Source organism: Eretmochelys imbricata, chromosome 21, assembly GCF_965152235.1.
Source record: "Eretmochelys imbricata isolate rEreImb1 chromosome 21, rEreImb1.hap1, whole genome shotgun sequence".
Classification (NCBI taxonomy): domain Eukaryota; kingdom Metazoa; phylum Chordata; order Testudines; family Cheloniidae; genus Eretmochelys; species Eretmochelys imbricata.
Window position 1 is genome coordinate 12,262,224 of NC_135592.1, and position 18,311 is coordinate 12,280,534.

Consider the following 18,311-nt stretch of genomic DNA (forward strand, 5'->3'; position numbering starts at 1 on the left):
TTCAGGAGTTTATATAACTTGGCTGCAGAGCGTTCACTCTGGGCTGAGACCTGCTTCCAAAGCTGGGAGACTTTTCTGACTTAAAAAACCCAAAGTGCTGCAGTCCCCGTACCTTTTCCACGTAGTGGATGCAGAATGGTACAGGGCGGTTTGGGGATGTTTCCCAGAAAGCCACAACTCAGAAAACAGACACAGGTTCTTTTAAAATATAATCTAGTTGGATCAGAAGTGAGAGTGGCCATCTGAGGGACATTCAGTGTAGCGAGTCTGGGGGGTTCTCAGCCCTGCTCCATTGGGAACAGCTGTCCACACCCCAAAACCGCCAAGACAAAGGGTACTCAGGGGCACATGGGGTGCTTGGCTCTTTGGGAAATCTGGCTCTGACTGTGGATGCAGAGACACCTTGAACATCTGGCCCCGAGCTCTTTGCGACACCTAGAGGGGCCAGGAATGAACAGGCTGAGATCCCTTGAGTTCCTGATCACCCCTGGCAGGCAGGGGTTGAGGCAGAACAGTGAGATGGGGGTGTGTGTGGGGTGGGGGGGCGGTTGCACTGTTGCTACCCATGCTGGTGTGTGGATAGCTAGAGCCCAGCCAGTCACCCTATTTCAGGGCAGTTCTCTGGCCCATTTTATGGAGGAAGTCAGAGGAGATGATACAGTGGTCCCATCTGGCCTTACACTCTATTAATCTTTCCCCGTGAGCTTCAGGCAAACAATATATATATATATATATATATATTTTAATAGTAGGACCTTAATCAGTGATACAGACCAGTCACTGTATGTGTGCCCCAGGTACACGAGTTATGTTGGAAGCTATCTTGATCCCTGTACAGCTAATCTTATGTTTGAGTGTTTCCATAGCATCCAGAGGCCTCAGATGAGGTGCGAGACCCATTGAGCCAGGTGCTAAGAGACCGCGACTGATCCAAATTGCTCATAATCCTTCTCAGTGGTATCTGAGCATGGCACAAAGGTTAAGGAATTTAGCCTCACAAACCCCTGGGAGGAAGGGAGCCATTATTTCCTCCATGTTGCCAATGGGCAAGCAGAGGTGCAGAAGGCTAATGGCCTTGTTTTTCGAAGGATCAAGGCACAGCAATGGGAGTCAGGCCAAATACCTTTGAGGCTCTGGGCCCAAGAACCCCAACGCCTCTGAAAACCCAACTCTGGTGGTGATGGTTTCTCCATCACTGTAGAAAACCCACCTCTGTGAGAGGCGGCAGCTAGATGGACGGAAGGATCCATCTGTGCCTAGTGCAGGAGTTAGGTTGACGTACCGACACTGCACAGGGGAAGAAAAGTTTCCCAGCCCGGAGCGCCGCAGCTAGGTCGACCTACGTTTGAGATGTAGCCCAGACCGAAGCGACTCACTCAAGGTCACGCGGGGAGACTGGCCGAGGCAGAAACTGGACCCTGATCTCCTGCCTGCCAGCACCTTACGCACAAGACCTGTGTGGTTGCCCTGGGTCTCTGCTGCTGCTATTTATGCTCCACCTGAGGGATACTTATGATGTTGTTAGCATGTCTCTAGTTCTGCTGTAACAGTGGTGCGCCAGGCCCTGAGACTCCTTGTTTCCTAGACAGCTGCAGACAGAGATCCAGCCTGCATCCTGCTGTCCCTGGCTCGCAGCACTTTCCACGCCCACCTTTCCATCCGATTTTGCAGTGTCGTGTCTCCTCTTAACCAGATTCTCTTTGGAGCTGCCCAGTGAGGAAGTGGACGGTAGAGTCCCCCGTGAGTCACGGATAATGGGGAGGTAAATACCTCTTGCCCGAGCAGCCCAGCAGGTTGGGGCACGCCGGCCAGAAAGGCAACCATTAGGACTGGGAAGGAATGTGGGGGCTAGTGGAACCCATAGTTAGGAGGTGGGCAGCTTTATGCATCGGACACATCCACCTTGCCTCTCCTAGATGGAGGTGGGCACACCCTCGGCGCTCTGCCATGCAGAGACCTCCCAAACAGTGCTCTGGGCACTGGCACTGCCCTTCCAGGCAGGGGCCCGCATGGCAGCTGTGTGGGTCCCTCTGCTCCCCAGCCCCACTGATATGGTTTAAAAACGGCACCCGAAGCGAACGAATCCCACGTCTCACTGCGGAGGGTGACAGAGAGAGCAGGGTGCTGCCTGCTGCCAGTGCTGGCGAGGCCAGGGGGAAGGAGGGGAAATGTGTGTGCGGGACAGATGTGTATGCTGGACAGATGTGCTAAAGAACAGAACAGCCCCCAGACGTGGAGAGCCCAGGAAGGGAAGCTGGCTGACTCCTAGAGCCAGAGCCCAGCATCCACCCACCCCCTGGTCCTTGGGAAGACCCAGACTTCCCAGCGAGGGCTTGGGTCTGGACAAGGACCCTGCCCCTCATTTGGGCTGGCCTCCATTCGAATGGGCCAGAGAAGGCGACTGTGTGTGGAGGTGTCAACACCTTACGCAACAGAGCTGCTCCCTGGGTGGGTCTGTAAGTCACCTCTGCTAATGTTACCCCTGGGCAGAGGCAGGGAGCCACGGGACGGACGGTTCTGTAGAACCACAAGTCAGACCTGAGCGGGCCTTGCTTTTCCAAGACGTGCCAAAGCTTTGATCGACAGTTCAGATACATGAGAAACGGCAGCTTATTCCTAATACTACTGTTCTGAACACCTCTATCACCTTCATCACATCGGAGTGTTTTACATCCATCAGTAGGTGGTTGGGTCTTCATCATTATTAAGGCCACTTTCCAAACGCGGAAACCGAGGCAGAGAGGGGAGCACATCCTGCCCAAGATCACACAGTGAGTCAGGAATAGAATAATAGAAATCCCAGAAATGTAGGGCGAGAAGGGACCTTGAGAAGTCATCTAGTCCAGGCCCTTGCTCTGAGGCAGGGCCAAGTAAACCTAGACCAGCCTTGACAGGTGTTTGTTCAACCTGTTCTTAAAAGCCACCAATGACGGGGGTTCCACAACCTCCCTTGGAAGCCTGTCCCAGAGCTCAACTATCCTGATGGTTAGACATTTTTTCCTAATATCTTACCTGAATCTTCCTTGCTGCAGATGAAGCCCATTACTTCTTGTCCTACCTTCAGTGGACAAGGAGAACAACTGATCCCCATCCTCTTTATAACAGCCCTTAACATATCTGAAGACTGTTACCAGACTTCTGTTCTCAGGACTAAACATGCCCAGGGTTTGTAACCTTTCTTCATACGTCAGGTTTTCTAAACATTTTTGCATTTTTGTTGCGCTCCTCTGGACTCTCTCCAATTTGTCCCCATCTTTCCTAAAGTGTGGTGCCCTGAACTGGACACAGTTCTCTAACTGAGCCTTTTCCATAAATTCATCACACTTAATTGACTCTCACTGGATTCGTGATCCACTATTGCCCCCAGATCCTTTTCAGCCTAGCCGCTTATTCCCCATTATCTAGCGGGGCATTCGATTTCCCGCCCCCAAGTGAAGGACTTTGCACTTGTTTTGATTGAATTTCACCTTGTCGATTTCAGACCAATTCTCTGATTTGCCAAGGTCGGATTTGAATTCTAATCCTGGCTTCTTTAAAGTGCTTGCAACCCCTCCCAGTCTGGTGTCCTCTGCAAATGTTATAAGCATATAGCTTAGGAGTCCTGATTCCCCATCCTGTGTTCTTCAACACCATTTTCTCCTCCTGGGCCTGAGCCAAAGGCTTTTGGAACCCATGGGATTCTCTCCCTGTGCGAGGCAGGTATACATAAGAAGGTGCTGGAATGGAGTGGCTGAGATCATTAGGCAGGCCGGGATTTGGTATCCAGGTAAATACAACCCTGGCTGTATCATCACCTCTGTACCTCTCAGGTGTAACAAATGCTGCCACCTCTCCTGGACAGCCTGCCCGTAACCCAGCTCAGAAAGACCACATCAGCTGACATCTCTTGTCACCAACTCTTCTGCGGAACCTTCCCCACTGAGCGTCACTGCTCCGTGCTCTGCTGGGACTGAGGCATACGAACCGGGGATAAAGGGGAGCAGTAGAATGGGCTGGAGAGGCTGGGCCAGGAACACCCAAGTTTTGCAACCCAGGGGGCCTACACGGCCACCCTGCCAGCACCACCCCCCTCTTCCCCCAGCCGCATGGCTACATTTAGATAAGGAAATGGAAGCATCCAATAGAAAAGGCACTGGACTGGGACTCAGGTGTTGGGTTCTATTCCCTGCTCTGCCATGGGCTTGCTGGGTGACTCTGGGAAAGTCACTTCCCTGCTCTGTGCCTCAGTTTCCCCTCCCACCCTTTATCTTGTAAACTTGTTGGGGAGGGACCAATATTCACAGAGATGGGCCCAAGCTGCAACACTCAGATCCCGCAGGAGAAGTCCAATGTCCCTAGTTTTGCGGGTGGGGGGAGGGAAGGGGAGCAGTTGGATTGGGTGTGGGGTCATTGCAGACCTATGTCTCCCTGCGGTTTGCTCCCTGCATTGCTATCCCTACACTGGGCCCACAGACGTCAAAGCGAGCATTTCCAGTGGCTTCAGTGAGGCCAGGGCTTAGACCCTGGCCGCGGCTTTGCACTTACAAGGAGGAAGCTTCAGGGCATGTGTGAGATCTCTGCAGCCCCTGCATCCTAGGCCCCCTGCTCGGCCCCAGCCCGCAGCACCTCAGTAACAGAGCGGGTGGGAGTGATGCCAAGGGGGAAGGGGGAAGATAGCGAAGACTCAGACTGGGGAGTGCCTGATTCCCTCCCTTGGCCGCATGGACAGGTGAGGGGGCAGCTGTCCAGCACCCGGCTTGCAACAAGTTTAACACATTCAGAGCTAATGCACAAGCCTCTTCCCACAACTCAATACCCCCCAGCACTATTCTTGGGAACCGCAATGAGAGGCTGTTCCATTATGTACCGAGGCGATTCCCTGCAGAGCAGGGGGAGGGGTGTGGGGCGCGGCACGCTGCATTTTGCAGGAGTGGGGGGTATGGGGCGCGGCACGCTGCATTTTGCAGGAGTGGGGGGTATGGGGCGTGGCATGCTGTATTTTGCAGGAGGGGATTTTTGGCCCAGCCTGTATCTCATCCCTACTGTCTAAGTGTGACAGATAATCCAGCCTTTCCTCTCCTACCTCCAGGCAGAAATAGCAGGAGCCCTGTACAGGGGCCGGAATAATTAACCAGAGAGCAGTTAAAGGATTTAGGGCCGAGAGCTGTTTAACCATGACCTGCAGCCTCCCAGTGACCTATCGAACCCGCTGGGATTTCTGTGGATGCTGAGCGGGGTTGCGGCTCCAGGCAGGGATGGCTGCGAACCGGGTGGGCAGGCGGCTGGGACGGGGGTCTCCGGCGCGCTCTCCGGGGAGTCCCTGGGTGGAGCCGGCCCGCAGCCCCGAGATCTAGAAGCGCCAAGCCCGGGTGACGGTGAAGTACGACCGGCAGGAACTGCAGCGGCGGCTGGACACCGAGAAATGGATCGACGGGCGCCTGGAGGAGCTGTGCCGGGGCCGGGAGGCAGAGATGCCGGAGGAAGTGAACATTGACGAACTCCTGGAGCTGGACGCAGACGGGGCACGGGCCGCGCAGCTGCAGGGCATCCTGAAGTCGTGTCACAACAGCACGCAGGCCTTCGTGCAGGAGCTAGTCCTCAAGCTGCGGGGGCTCCAAAAGCTGCAGGCCCTGCGACGGCCCAGCCTGGAGCTCCAGGAGCGAACGTGACCCCTGCCCAGGGAGGGACCCCCGGCGGCCCTTGGCAGCGGCAGCTTCCTCCAGACGAATGGGACCAGTGAGGCCCCGCAAATCCAGCCTGGGGCCGGGGGCTGCTCGGCAGAGCCTCCTGACGCAACAGCTGGTGCCCCTGCAGCTGGGGGTGGCGCAGGCCTGGCTGTGCACAGAGCCCTGACGCACCCCCCCCCAGCCCCCTGGACAGTATCCCCCTGCTCTGGCCTATGACTGGCCCCTGTGTAAATCTCTGACGAGCTGAGTACTTGGGGCTCAGTGGGTGCCTTTTGGTCTGTAATAAAGCCTTGCTCTGGCGCACTCAAAAAAAAAAAAATCACAGTCTATTGATGGGAGGGGCCCGAAATGGGTGGATTGTGTCAGCCACTCTTTCCAGCAGGGCTGCTTGCTCCAATCTGGCCTTCACAACGACATGACCCTCAGTCATGGCAGGATTGATTCGAGCTGTCAGATCCTTCCCCCTGGTGATGCGGGGAGTCTCTGCCAGGACGAGGGCATGCTGTGATTGCAGTCGCCACTGAATCTGCATTTAGACGGATGGAGCAGCAAGACACACCAGTTATGTCAGCCACCACGCCCAGGTCATTCAGCATTGAAGGTGTTAAAAGATACATAATTGCAAGGGAGTCTGGCATCATAATAGGAGTAAGAGACTGGGAGTCAGGACTCCGGGGTTCTGATCCCAGCTCTGAGAAGGGAGTACGGTCTAGTGGTTCGAGCCTGGCAATGACTCCGCCACTGACATGCTGTGTGACCTTGGGCATGTCACTTTGCCCACTTATGCCTGGGAGGGCCGAAGCTCATGAGCAGAGCTACCTTCTGTTCAAATGCTCAGGCAACTAACAAGGCCCATGGGCGACAGTTCCTGGTTCACGGCTGCCCGAAGAAAATCTGAACCTTTGTGACTTCTCCTTATCTGGGCTGCGCAGGGGGGAAGTTGGCAGGGTGGATTCCATTGAGGAAGGTAAACAGAGAACAGGTGGGAAGACGTGCTCTCTCCTGAGCTCAGTTCAAAACACCCATTCAGCCTTGCCAAGGGACCGAGCTGGGTTTGCACAGCCAGTGGCAGCTTATCTGCCCTAAGATGCCTTCCCCCCGGCACAGGGATTCTCAAACTGGGGGTCGCAACTCCTCAGGGGGTCACGAGGTTGTTAGGTGGCGGTCGCGAGTACATGCACGAAACAGAGCAACTGCTATGAAATATATCATTTACATCGAGTATTTTAGAAAATTACACACACCTTTCCGTCGCAATCTCGTGTGTTTACTGCAAAAAGTATTGTCAACGGATAATGTTTGCGAGCGCTGTTCCTGAACAAAATATATATTTGGATTAGCACCACTTTAAGGAAATTGGAGTCTGGGGATTGTCTATCTTGTGTGCAGGTTTGTTGTCGAGACTAAAATGATGGGACTGAGACAACATGAGAGGGCTTGATTGTTCAGCAGCTGACGAGGCGCCTAAAACCGCAGACCAATCAGTACACAGAGATTGGCAAAAAAAAAAAAAAGAAGTAATTTTATAATTTAACAAGCAGACACACAGGCAGGAGTGGCGCTGGGGGGGGGGCTTGCAGGGGTTATAGGACCCCCAAAATTTGCTTTAGCCGCCCACCGTAGCCACCCCTCCCAAAGCAAATGTCAAACGAGATGCAGAGGTAAGGGTGGCATGGTCTGACATGGCCACCCTTACTCCTGCAGTTCTGCACGGCTGCTGGAGGTGGCTCTGCCTTCGGAAGTAGGCATCCAGCCCGCCACCCAGCTCTGAAGGCAGCACCTGCTTCTAGCAGCAGTGCAGAAGTAAGGGTGGCCATGGGGTTCCAGTAAGTCAGCTGTGAAAAGTGATAGTGTCCTTTCTTCCCAGTATTAAACAGCAACTCTTGAAAAAAAAAAAAAACACCAAAAACTTTTCTGCTTATGACCATAATTCAACAAAAACGTCTTTTCGTCTTAAGTGAAAAGCGGTGAGAAAAGGTCAATTCATTTTAAAGAATTGAAATATAAATCGAACATTTAAAATAGCGCTAAATCAAAAATGGGGGGTGTTTTTAATTTAGAAGCGGGGGGGCCGCAGTCGGAGGCTTGCTGTGTGAAAGGGGTCACCAGTCCAAAAAGTTTGAGAACCACGGCCCTAGAGAGACCGCTCCAGCAGCATCAGCCACACTCAGCCCTGCCGGCTCCCCATCTCCCCCTTAGACATCCGAACCTACTGGGGCCGACCCACTGCGGCGGGGCCCCAGCAGCAGAAAGACCAGGGTTGAAGTAGGGGCGGCTGCATCCTCTGCCTGCATTTGCCAGCAGATTCCCGCCAGCAAGGCCTGACCTTACCCCCTTCCTCTGTCTGTAAAGTGCGGGGTGTGAGGATGGGGCATGGTCACAGGTCTCTGCAGGGCTCCTTTGTAGCCCCCAAGAGGTTCTGTTTCCAGGAAGCTTCTGCCCCAAGGTTAATTCCTTCTCCTTGCCACAGGGACTCATAATATCTCTGCCCGAGCCTGGGGGAACAGAGGCCTTTATCTGTGGGGTTACCTCTTTGGTACTTTCCGAGCATGAGATCGCCGGGGCCTGGCACCTGCTCCTGGTGGGGCAGTCTCTGCTGATCAGGAAGAGCTGTGTCGGTGCACAGGGCACCGTGTGAACACGAATGGAGCCAAGAAAGAGACAGACCAGCCAGGGCCCTAAACCGGGACCCCCACGTTTAGCATAGCACTTCTGAGGGCATGGAGGGGCCTGACCTATATACTGAGGCCCGGCTCTGTCAGATCCTGGGTTCAATTGCCGGCCCGCCTCTGCGTGTGCGCGTGCTAACATAACACCAGCCTACGCAGAGCCCAGAACCAGCCAGCCAACACACAATTAATGAATGACAGAGCAGGGGAACCTGGCCTAGTGATCTAAGCGCCGGACAGGGAGACGGGAACTCCAGGTTCCAATCCCAGCTCTGGCACTGGCTTACTGGGCAGGGCAGATTGCCGCCTGGTGCCTCAGTTTCCCCTTTGAGCCTCTCCCGGCTTAGCTTAATCAGCTAGCACCTGCGTGATGCTTTGATGATGCCCCACGCGAAGGGCGATTGTAAAACGCCCCGGTGCGCTCAGCTCTCGCGGGTGCCCGCAGCAGGGAGAGGCGAGTGCTAATGAAATAGGAACTCCCTGGAGACACCCTGCCGAGCCCGATTAAGGCAGGCAGTTTTATGGTCTCTTTCTGAATAATAGCGATTCACAACAAACCCTCCCAAGCAATAGCGTGAGTAACCCTGTTAGGAAAGCTGGGTGGGGAGGGGGCGGAGTCCTGGCCTAGGCTGTACACAGCCAAACAATCCGCACAGAGGCAGCGGGTGGGGCATAATTTCAGTTCATTCACTGTTAGCCTCCACTCAGGCAGGAAAAGAGAAGAAACTTTTGGGGAAACTATTATTCTTTCCTCCCCTTGTTTTGAAAAAAAAACAATACACCGGCAGATTTAGGGTCAATGCAAGTGGAGGGGTATTAGCATCTGGTGGCACAAGTGTCTGTTTTGGCATGGAGCTCTGCCCGGGCACCTTGCAATGAGCCCTGCCCGCTCTCCCTACACCCTGCCCTGCAGCTGTATAGCAAGGTGCTGCTGTCCTTATGCAACACCGCTGCTCTTCCGGTCCTGCTCCCTCCCACGGCTCTGGCAGGGAACCTCAGCCCAGACTTTCCCATCCCCGTCCTGGCCCCCTCGCCTCTGGCGATGCACCCTCAACCGGACGTACCATCAGCTCCGTCCTGATGCAGATTTGAACTCATCCTTGAAGTCAGACTCACCACCATCCCTAGGGTGGGTACGTCCGTACCATCCCTGTGTTACAGATGGGGAAACGGAGGCACGGGCTGGGGGACAGGGCAGCGATCTGAGGCTGGGTGTGGGGAGACGGGATCCTGCTACGCCATAGGTGGGTTTTGTGCTGCGAGCTAATGAAGAGCTCAGAGGGTGAAATTCACCAGGGCGCAGAGGGGACCAGAGCAAGAGGCCTGCGGTAGGGTTGCATGGGGTGGCGGGAAGAGTGACCATGGAGGGGGTTCTCTGTATGCCCTGAGCACATCACCCTGCCACCAGATGGGAACAAGGATCCATGTTTATCCTGATCCCCTAGCCCCTGTGCTCCCAGTGCAGGGACTGTAACCGCCAGCAGGGGAAAGGTGGGCCTTGTGCCCTGGGATGGGGATTTTGCTCTGGAAGCCCAGTTCCTGAGGTTTGAAGAGGATGAAGTCAGTTTCACTCACAGGCCCCCAAGCTCCTGGTTCCACTAACAGCAAAAGGGACTGTGTCTGTGATGCCATGAATAGCAATTGACGCAAAAGCCTCCCACTAGACCCGAGTCTCTACAGCGTCCAGCTATCTCTCCCCTCCGAGCCCAAGTACTGCTCCATCCCTTCCAACGCATGCAGGGGAATTCTTTCCCTCTCCTCTCTGCCCGTCCAGTGATGCTGGGAGAGCTTGAGAGAGGGGTTATGGGAGGAGAGAGTCATGCCAACGAGTTTTCTGCCTTCTGTTGAGCTGCAGAATTTATTACCTAGATGGGGGAAGGAGCAGAGGGGTGAGCGGGAGGACGTGTCTCTGGGGCTGTCAGCTGCCAGCCCTGAGGTAGGAGCCCAGCTGTTCAGAGATGGAGGATTGCTGATTGTGCGGCACTTGAGAGCTGGTGCTTCCAGCCTGAGCGCTTGGCAGTGATTTTGATGATCCCTTTTGTGCCAGTCGGTGTGGACCGAGTGTCACACAGCCACATTCAACCCCCATCAGAGTCAGAGGTGGTTTGGGCCTGATCCTGATCTCCAGGACTGCAGTAGGTACTGGAGGGGCTCAGCACCGCTCATGATCAGCGTCCCTTTGGCGTAGCTCCATTCCTGTTGTAGGCAATCGCCCCCCGGGAGTGGGAGGGAGGGGTTCACCCTGGAAGGTGTTAAGTTCCTTTATGGAGAATTGCAGGGTGCTGAATCTCTGAGCACCTTACACCCTGCAGACTCCACCCAGGTGATCTGTGCCAGAGAGTTTGCTGAAGGGTCAGATCTCGTCTACACCACCAAGGCAGCTTATGGCGACCTAACTACGGAAGTGTCTACATTGACATTTCACTCCCGCTGATGTAACAGCCCTGTTACGCCGACTTAATAACTCCATCTCCACGAGCAGCATTGATTCAGGGCCGATGTAGTTAGACCGATGCAGCGTCGGCGTAGACACTGTGCGGCTTACTCTGACTTTCCGGAGCCGTCCCACAAGGCCCCACACGGACAGTGCAGTCGGTGCCCTCGCTCCTGGGGAGGACGGGCACTGCCTGCACAAAGAGCAACGCACAGACACGCACAAGCGGTGCGATTACAGCAGCGGCTGTATGTGGGGTTGACTCAATTTTGTAGCGCAGACGTGGCCTCAGACGTGCATGGAGAGGGGAGCACGGGTCCTTCTGGGTTCTAGCCCCAGCTCCAGGAGTGTCTAGTAGCTAGAGCAGGGGATTGCGAGCCAGGACGCCTGGGTTCTATACTCAGCTGCTGCACTGCCTTGCTGGGCAAATTCTGCCCAGAGAACACACCCCTTGCCAGCAATGGATAGCGGCTGTCTGAAGAACGAACATGTGCCACAAAGTGTTAAGAAACCAGAGTCATATGGGAACAGAGAACCTGCCCCCACTGAAGTCAATGGCAAAATTCCAGTGGTCTTTACCCAGAGCAGGAATGGGCTTAGAGCAACTGATGTTAGGACAGGAGGCTATTAACTTCTCTGGAGATTAGAGAGACATCTTCCTTGCCAAGCACAGGGGGAAAGAAAACCCTCTTTCTGTCCTCTTGAAGCCTTCTTAAGGACACTGCCTTACTGGAGAAGAACATTTAACTGCTTGGCTGAAGAGGGAAACAGAAAACGTAGGAATTGCAAGAGTGGGTCTGCAAGATTATGGTCACATGGGCTTCTGGGGCAAATGTGCTCAGTTTACAAGCTGCCAAACCTACAAACTCACCCTGAGATCTGAGAGGCAGGATGGATTCTTTCCTTCCTGGGCATCACAATGCCACTCGCCCCTAAGGAGACATGCTTGCCAGGACAAACCAGGCCCTCAGTGACACCTGTGCCATCCCTCTGCCTTCGCGACCCTGCTTCTGTCAGGGGCTCTGCACAAGTGTGGAGTGGAATTCACTTCCCCATCCCGAAGGGCTCGGTAGGGCTGAAAAGCACGAAAGGTTGGGGGCTGCAGATCTGAGTGAGCAAACGGAAGAGACGTGGAGGAAATGCATTCAAGGAGCAGCAGGGCCATTTCTGCCTTGTTATTTTTTCAGAGTAGCACCGGCTGGCTCGGCGAGACGCCCACGGGGCTTGAGGCCTGCGTGGAGGGCAAGGAGTACACCACTCGGACATGCTGTTCTTTAGACCGGTCAGGGCACCAGCAGCCTCATCGTTAGTTAATTGAATCAGCAGAGGCAATGGGCTGGCATGGAAAAGGTCTTCGCCCGCCCTGCCAGCTGAGACTGAGTCAGAGTGCAGCTGACTCAAGAGCAAAGGGCTGCTACACCCTCCCCTCCAGCCTTTACAAACCTGCTGCTCCTCCTGGCTTCTCAGCCTGCATTTGAGCTCTCATGGCCTCTCCAGTCAAGGGAAGCCAAGTCCTGGGATCTGCCTGGACATCACGTTCAGCCATCCACCCATATGGTGGGGGGTGGGAGGAGGGTTCTGAGACGCTGATGTTCATTTAGAAATATACGGGCCAGATCCTCAGCTGCTGTTAATCAGCACAGCTCCCTTGCCATCACCGGGGTTACGGGGCTCTCCACCAGCTGAGCATCTGGCCCTGCGTGGGGTATAGTAATGGTGCCAGCCCTCACACAGTTTGGCTCTCGCCCGGAGCGGCTGACATTTCATAAGCAATCATTACTTTGAAAATACAACTGCATTTAACCCCGAGTCGCCAACCGGCTTGGGACCATTGCAATAATTTCATAAGCTAAATGCATAGAAACAATCATCTGATAAAAGCCTCCCTCCTTAACAGCGTGTGGAAAAGGCGAATTAGAAGGGGAATTCTAGGGCCCAATCCAGCTCCCACTGAACTCAGTGCAAAGACCCCCCACTAGTAGAAACAGAGAGATCAGGGTGGCTCTGAAGGAACCTGGCTATTTACCAGCGACCCCTGCAATCCAATCCCTCACATGCCCAACCACCCTGCCCCGCTAATGCAAGAGCACCTGGACTTTTCCATTCTCAGGATGAGATGGCACAAACCAGGATGTGGGGGCAGGTGGAAAAGCAGCTGCATTACAACATTTGTGCCTAGCTGGTTATGTGCACTGAGCATCTCTTGGGAAAAGTAATTATATGTATTGATTAGTTCTTCTAGGAGCACAGGAACTGCCAGATGAGACCAATAGTCCAGCGAGCTCTGTATCCTGTCTCTGGCAATGGGCTAAGCCGGATGCTTCACAGGAAGACATAAAACCTGCATGATGCCCCCATAGTTGTGCAATAGTATCTCATGAAGAGGGGGCATTTCTTCTTGGCTCCCCATTTGTGAACACCATATGCCCTGACGCATGAGCATTGAGTGCCCTGGTAAATCCATCCTAGCTAGTGTAAGTGTGGATGCTATTCTCATTCATCTCTTATCCTTTTTTTGAATCTCACAAGCTATTTGCTTCAGTAATATCCTGAGGCAGGAAGTTCCATGGGTTATTATTAACTTTTTTTTAGTGATTTACTCATCTTTATAATTAGATATCACGATTACAATCTCTCTAATATCACACTGGAGTTTGTTAGAACTGACTGCATCCCTGTGACATAGATTTGCCCAGACATATATATTATTACCCCTGTGTACAAACATCTTCTCAATATTTTACCGGAGCGGGTCCTGGGTAGTCTCTAAGAACTCGTTGATCGGCATGGTTATTGTGAGAGGTTTGTACGGGAAAAAGCTTGAGAGAGGTGCAAAGTGTTGAATTCTAGATTTCAAAACCTGAGAAAGTGAAACTTGTGTCCTGAGGCAAGGCAGGTCTCAGGGCTAACACAATTGGCAGGAGAACAATGGACATCTCTGTAGCCAGCCCCAGCCCTGTGTTTATGGTCTGGACTTGGTGGAGACTTGGTCAGTCCTCAAGTCAAAAGAACCCCAAGATAAGTCTCTGAATAGGGGACCTCCTGGGCTAAGAGATAATAGAAACTGTACAAGAGATGAAGAAAGAGCATATGTTGTTACCCATTATGGAGGAGACACTCCACCAGTGGGAGTGTCTCATGCAATGTGGAGCCCAGCTTTCTGGCCTGGCCTGGGCAGTAAGCTCTAACCATTGGGTAAGAAATACCTTATTAGACAGCAAAGAAACTTGTTAACAAGCCTAGGCTATCGCCTGCATTCTGTGTTTTTCTTTTATTTGTAACCTGATGTTTCCAAGCCCTTCTACTTGCTTTTATTTGAATCTCTATCTCCAGCTCTGTTAAATAAATGACAATTGGGGGGAGGGATAGCTCAGTGGTTCGAGCATTTGCCTGTTAAACCCAGAGTTGTGAGTTCAATCCTTGAGGGGGCCGTTTAGGGATCTGGGGCAAAAATTGGGGATGGGTCCTGCTTTGAGCAGAGGGTTGGACTAGATGACCTCCTGAGGTCCCTTCCAACCCTGATATTCTAGGTTCTATGTCAATTGTTAAACTGGAGTGCCAGGCTTCCACTGAGGCAGCGGATCGGTGTCCAAAAGACAAGGGCCTGGGCACTCAAATGTGACAACCTGGGGTGTGTAAATTGTTATCTGGGAAAAAGAGCGGGCCTTGTGGAGCGGAGCGCTTGTGTTGCCAGCAGCCGGTGGCTGGGGAGAGTTTCCTGGGGTGGGCAAAGACTTGGCTCCCTCCCGCGGTGAACAGGTGGTAGAGATTCACCCTGGGAAAATGGCCATTGACCCTGAAAAGTGCTCCCATCACCTGGCAGCCACTGCACTGAATTCCATCTAGCATGGAATTGCCCAGTTACCTACTTTGGCTAAACCATTCCAGAGCTCCTCAATCCTCTGCATGGACCTAAAGAACCGGTCAGAAGACATTTTTGCCACCTTGCTCTTCATCTCCATTCCAGGCTTCTAATCAATATATTGAACAACACTGGTCCAAAATCTGATTCCGAGAGCACCAGTCTAGCCTCGTCCTTTTCATGATCACGCCTAGTCCTATTTATCAGCCAGCTTCTAGGGTACGATCTTCAACTGGAGTATATTGGCATTGCTCAGCCACTGGAAACTCGTATGACACCATTGACTGCAGTGGATCAATGCTGATTTACAACCAGCTGAGGATCTGGTCCTTCATCTTTACCTCTCACACTGTATTTGCCACTTTTCTTTAGCAGCCCCTGCCCGGGGGCTTCATTCAAAGCCTTTAGAAAAGACAAGTTTATGACACCGACCTGTTGTTCTTTCTCTACCATTGAACCCGAAGAGGTTCTGGCACTAGGGGGAGCCCATATTGTGTCATGACTGTGGCACAAAGGATAAGAATTTCAAAGGAAAAAGAGGAATTTTCAGGGTTCGGGGGAAGGGTGTTTCCTTAGTCCAGACCTAGCGCTGGATTCTGGAAAAGCCACATGCAAGTCAGACCTCATTTATGGTAAGCTTTTGCTGCTTCAACGAAAAAGCAGGAAGAAGAATGGTTGAGGTATTTCTTTATGCAGCCCTGTAATTGGATATGCCAATTTACCAGCACAAAAGAGATAATATTACTTATCACTTCAATAGTGCTTTTCATAGTAGGATCAAACCCTAGACAAGCATCATTGTCCCCATTTCACAGAGGGATAAACCGAGGCATGGAGTGCACCACTTCATGATTAAGTGGGAGAGCCAGGGACAGAACCCATCTCTCACACAGATGTGCTACATGGGCGGCCACTCCACGTGCAAGAAGGGATGGAAACAACGTGTGAGGAGAGCAGCTGAAGTGGGTATAAGGAAGTACTTGGGATGCAGATGCTAGGGACTGGGGCGGGGGGGTCACAGTTCCAAAGGAGTCAAAACAGGCAACAGAAATCTCAACCCCACAAGACACATATCCCTCTCCGGTGAATTAGCCTCATTTCTACCAAGGGGGAAACTGAGGCACAGAGAGGGGCCATGACGAAGAGTCAGAGCTGGGATAATTCAGAGAGTCCAAGCTTCAAAGAAGGGAGCGATGTGATCTAGTCAGACCTACATCCAGTTGAGAATCCAGAGCTCCCTGTTCTCAAACTTCTAGACCATGTTTTGGCCTCTGTGCCCCTCTCAACAAACGTCCCTGATGCCCTGGTTCTGCAAAGCACCTCAGGACACATGTAAGTCACATGGACTTTGGGTATTGAGCATGTGTTCAGGTGTTTTGCTGAATCAGGTCCCAAGTGCAGCCAGAAAACCTTATGGAGAAGGTTGGGTTTTATGCCTCCTTTGAAATAAAGTCATTAAGCACTTAAGATCTCTGACTCAAACTGGGCAGCGGAGCTGGAAGCTAGTAAAACGCTGTTAATAGTGCAGTAGGCCAGCTAATCCTAAACCCACAAACAGTGACAGCCATCAATGAGACGCACCAGCCACCCGTGGGGTGTCACAATCCAGACATGATAGATGGGCAGGACTGAGGGAGGGAAGAGATGGCTTCATCATAACACCACCAAACTACAAACTGCAATTCACACACGTTTAAGGTCCACAGTCACAGTGGGGAAGCAGGAGGGATGCCTAACATAAGCATGCTCTTTTCCCCGGTCATTTAGAAATACCCAGAATTAGCAGAAACAAACAAATCCCAATACTCAGCATTGTTCCAGCCCTGCAGGATCTGACCCTAAATTCCTTTCAATGATACCGTGCCTATTTACTCCAATAGGGAATTTGGCCCAAGACCATCTATTCCCTGCCATATAGCACCTGGCTATTAATTGATGCTGGAATCACTGGGTGAAGCGATCAGGAGACCTGGGTTCTGCGCCTGAATCTGCTACTTATTCACTAAGCGGGCTTAGGTAAGTCACTGTGCCTTCTGTGCCTCAGAGAGAATGATCCTTGTCCAATGTTTGGTGGGCCTGTGTTATGCAGGATGATCACAGTGATTCCTTCAGTAAAGTAACTCCATTTGGGAATTAGGTATTTATATACCTTTGAGGATCCGGGCCTGAGATTGACATGTCTCAGTGCATAGGGTAAATGCTGCAAAAGTACAGAGAGGGAAAGCCCTCCACCCTTGCAACTTTTCCCTACTCGGTTGATGCCTCCCCTTGGTGTGTTCTTCCTCGGTTTGTGGTGGCAGTAACTGGGAGTCACTTTTTTCAGGAAAAAAGAAAAGGAGTACTTGTGGCACCTTAGAGACTAACAAATTTATTTGAGCATAAGCTTCCGTGAGCTACAGCTCACTTCATCGGATGCATTCAGGCGATCTTAAAGTCCCGAGGGTTTGTTTTGTTTTCCAGTTTGCTGTGCAAACCCATCCAGTGGCTAAAGCACCAGCCTGCAGGTCGGGAGAGCTGGGTTCTGTTCCTGGCTCCCCTACTGACCTGCTGTGAGTTTGGCCTAGTTCCTCAAACAGTATTTAGGCTCCGAACCTCCACTGAGGATCTGGGCCTTCCTGTCTCTTCTCCCACCCTTCATGTGGGTGGGGCGGAGATTTATGGCTGCCTGGGGAGCCCCGATCCTGCATGGCGCTGGCTCAGCCTAATAGCTGGGGGCACCTCTCAGGATCAGGACCTTAAAGATTGCCAGGGCTGCAGTTTTTTTTGCTTGTGTTTACTGTGTCAGAAAGAGAAGCCGTAAATTCCCTCCTGGTTTAATTGAAAGCCGGTGCTGTGGGTTTGGCTTAATCCGCCCTCCTCCTCCTCCATTAGATAACGTCTCGCTGAAACCACGCTCTGCAAGCTCACAGCATTCCAATCTGCTGATCCCAAGTGGCAGCCGGCTGGGGCATTGCCGCGTGAGCGACTCGTGTGCTGATGGGGCAGATACAATAGACGGTGTGGATTCCCAAAGCCATGCCCACCCCAGTGATGCTCCGGCCCTGCTTCCAGCCTCTCCCCAGGCATAACACAAGCAAATTGCAAGATGCTGGCCCTATAATATGCTGGAGGATTGCAGGCGGAGGGGGCTGACCCAATCATGAAACACGACTTGTGTCTGGAAAGCAGGACCATCCCCGCCATGAGTGATGAGCAATCAGGGCTACTGCTGCTTTGGAATTGAATAGGAACGGTGATGCAATTGGAGAGCAGGAGAAAGAGGCTGGAATCCTGCCAGGGGGCATATGGTTACGAGTATCTCATCTCGGTGCTCAGTGTGGGCTCCCAGGAAGGTGTTGGATGAGAGGGTGGGGGAAAGAATCGAGGGCTAAAAACAGTGCAGGGGTGGGGATGGCCCAGGCACAGGTGAGGCTGTGGCCTACCGGTGACGAGACGAGGAATGTGAAAATGATGAAAAGTGGCACCCGGGGGGCTCTGAGTTTGCTGGCTCTTAATGATTCCTGGATTGAATGTGATCAGAGAAAGAGGTTTCTTGCCTCCGCCACCTTCCCAGCCCTGCAGTAACCCTGGGATCCGAGAGCCACGCTGGTATCTCTTCTTTATCACCAGCAGTATGGGCTTTGCAGCATCAATGAGGCTCGGAGGGATACCCGTTCAGAATTTGGTGCCCTCAATGGGTT

The 18,311-nt window shown here is 52.7% G+C and overlaps 1 pseudogene; it reads left to right on the forward strand.

Annotated features, from left to right (window-relative positions):
- The first annotated feature begins 5,234 nt into the window (after positions 1-5,234).
- LOC144278312 (protein phosphatase 1 regulatory subunit 14A pseudogene) lies at positions 5,235-5,648 on the forward strand (annotated as a pseudogene).
- The last annotated feature ends 12,663 nt before the right edge of the window (positions 5,649-18,311 follow it).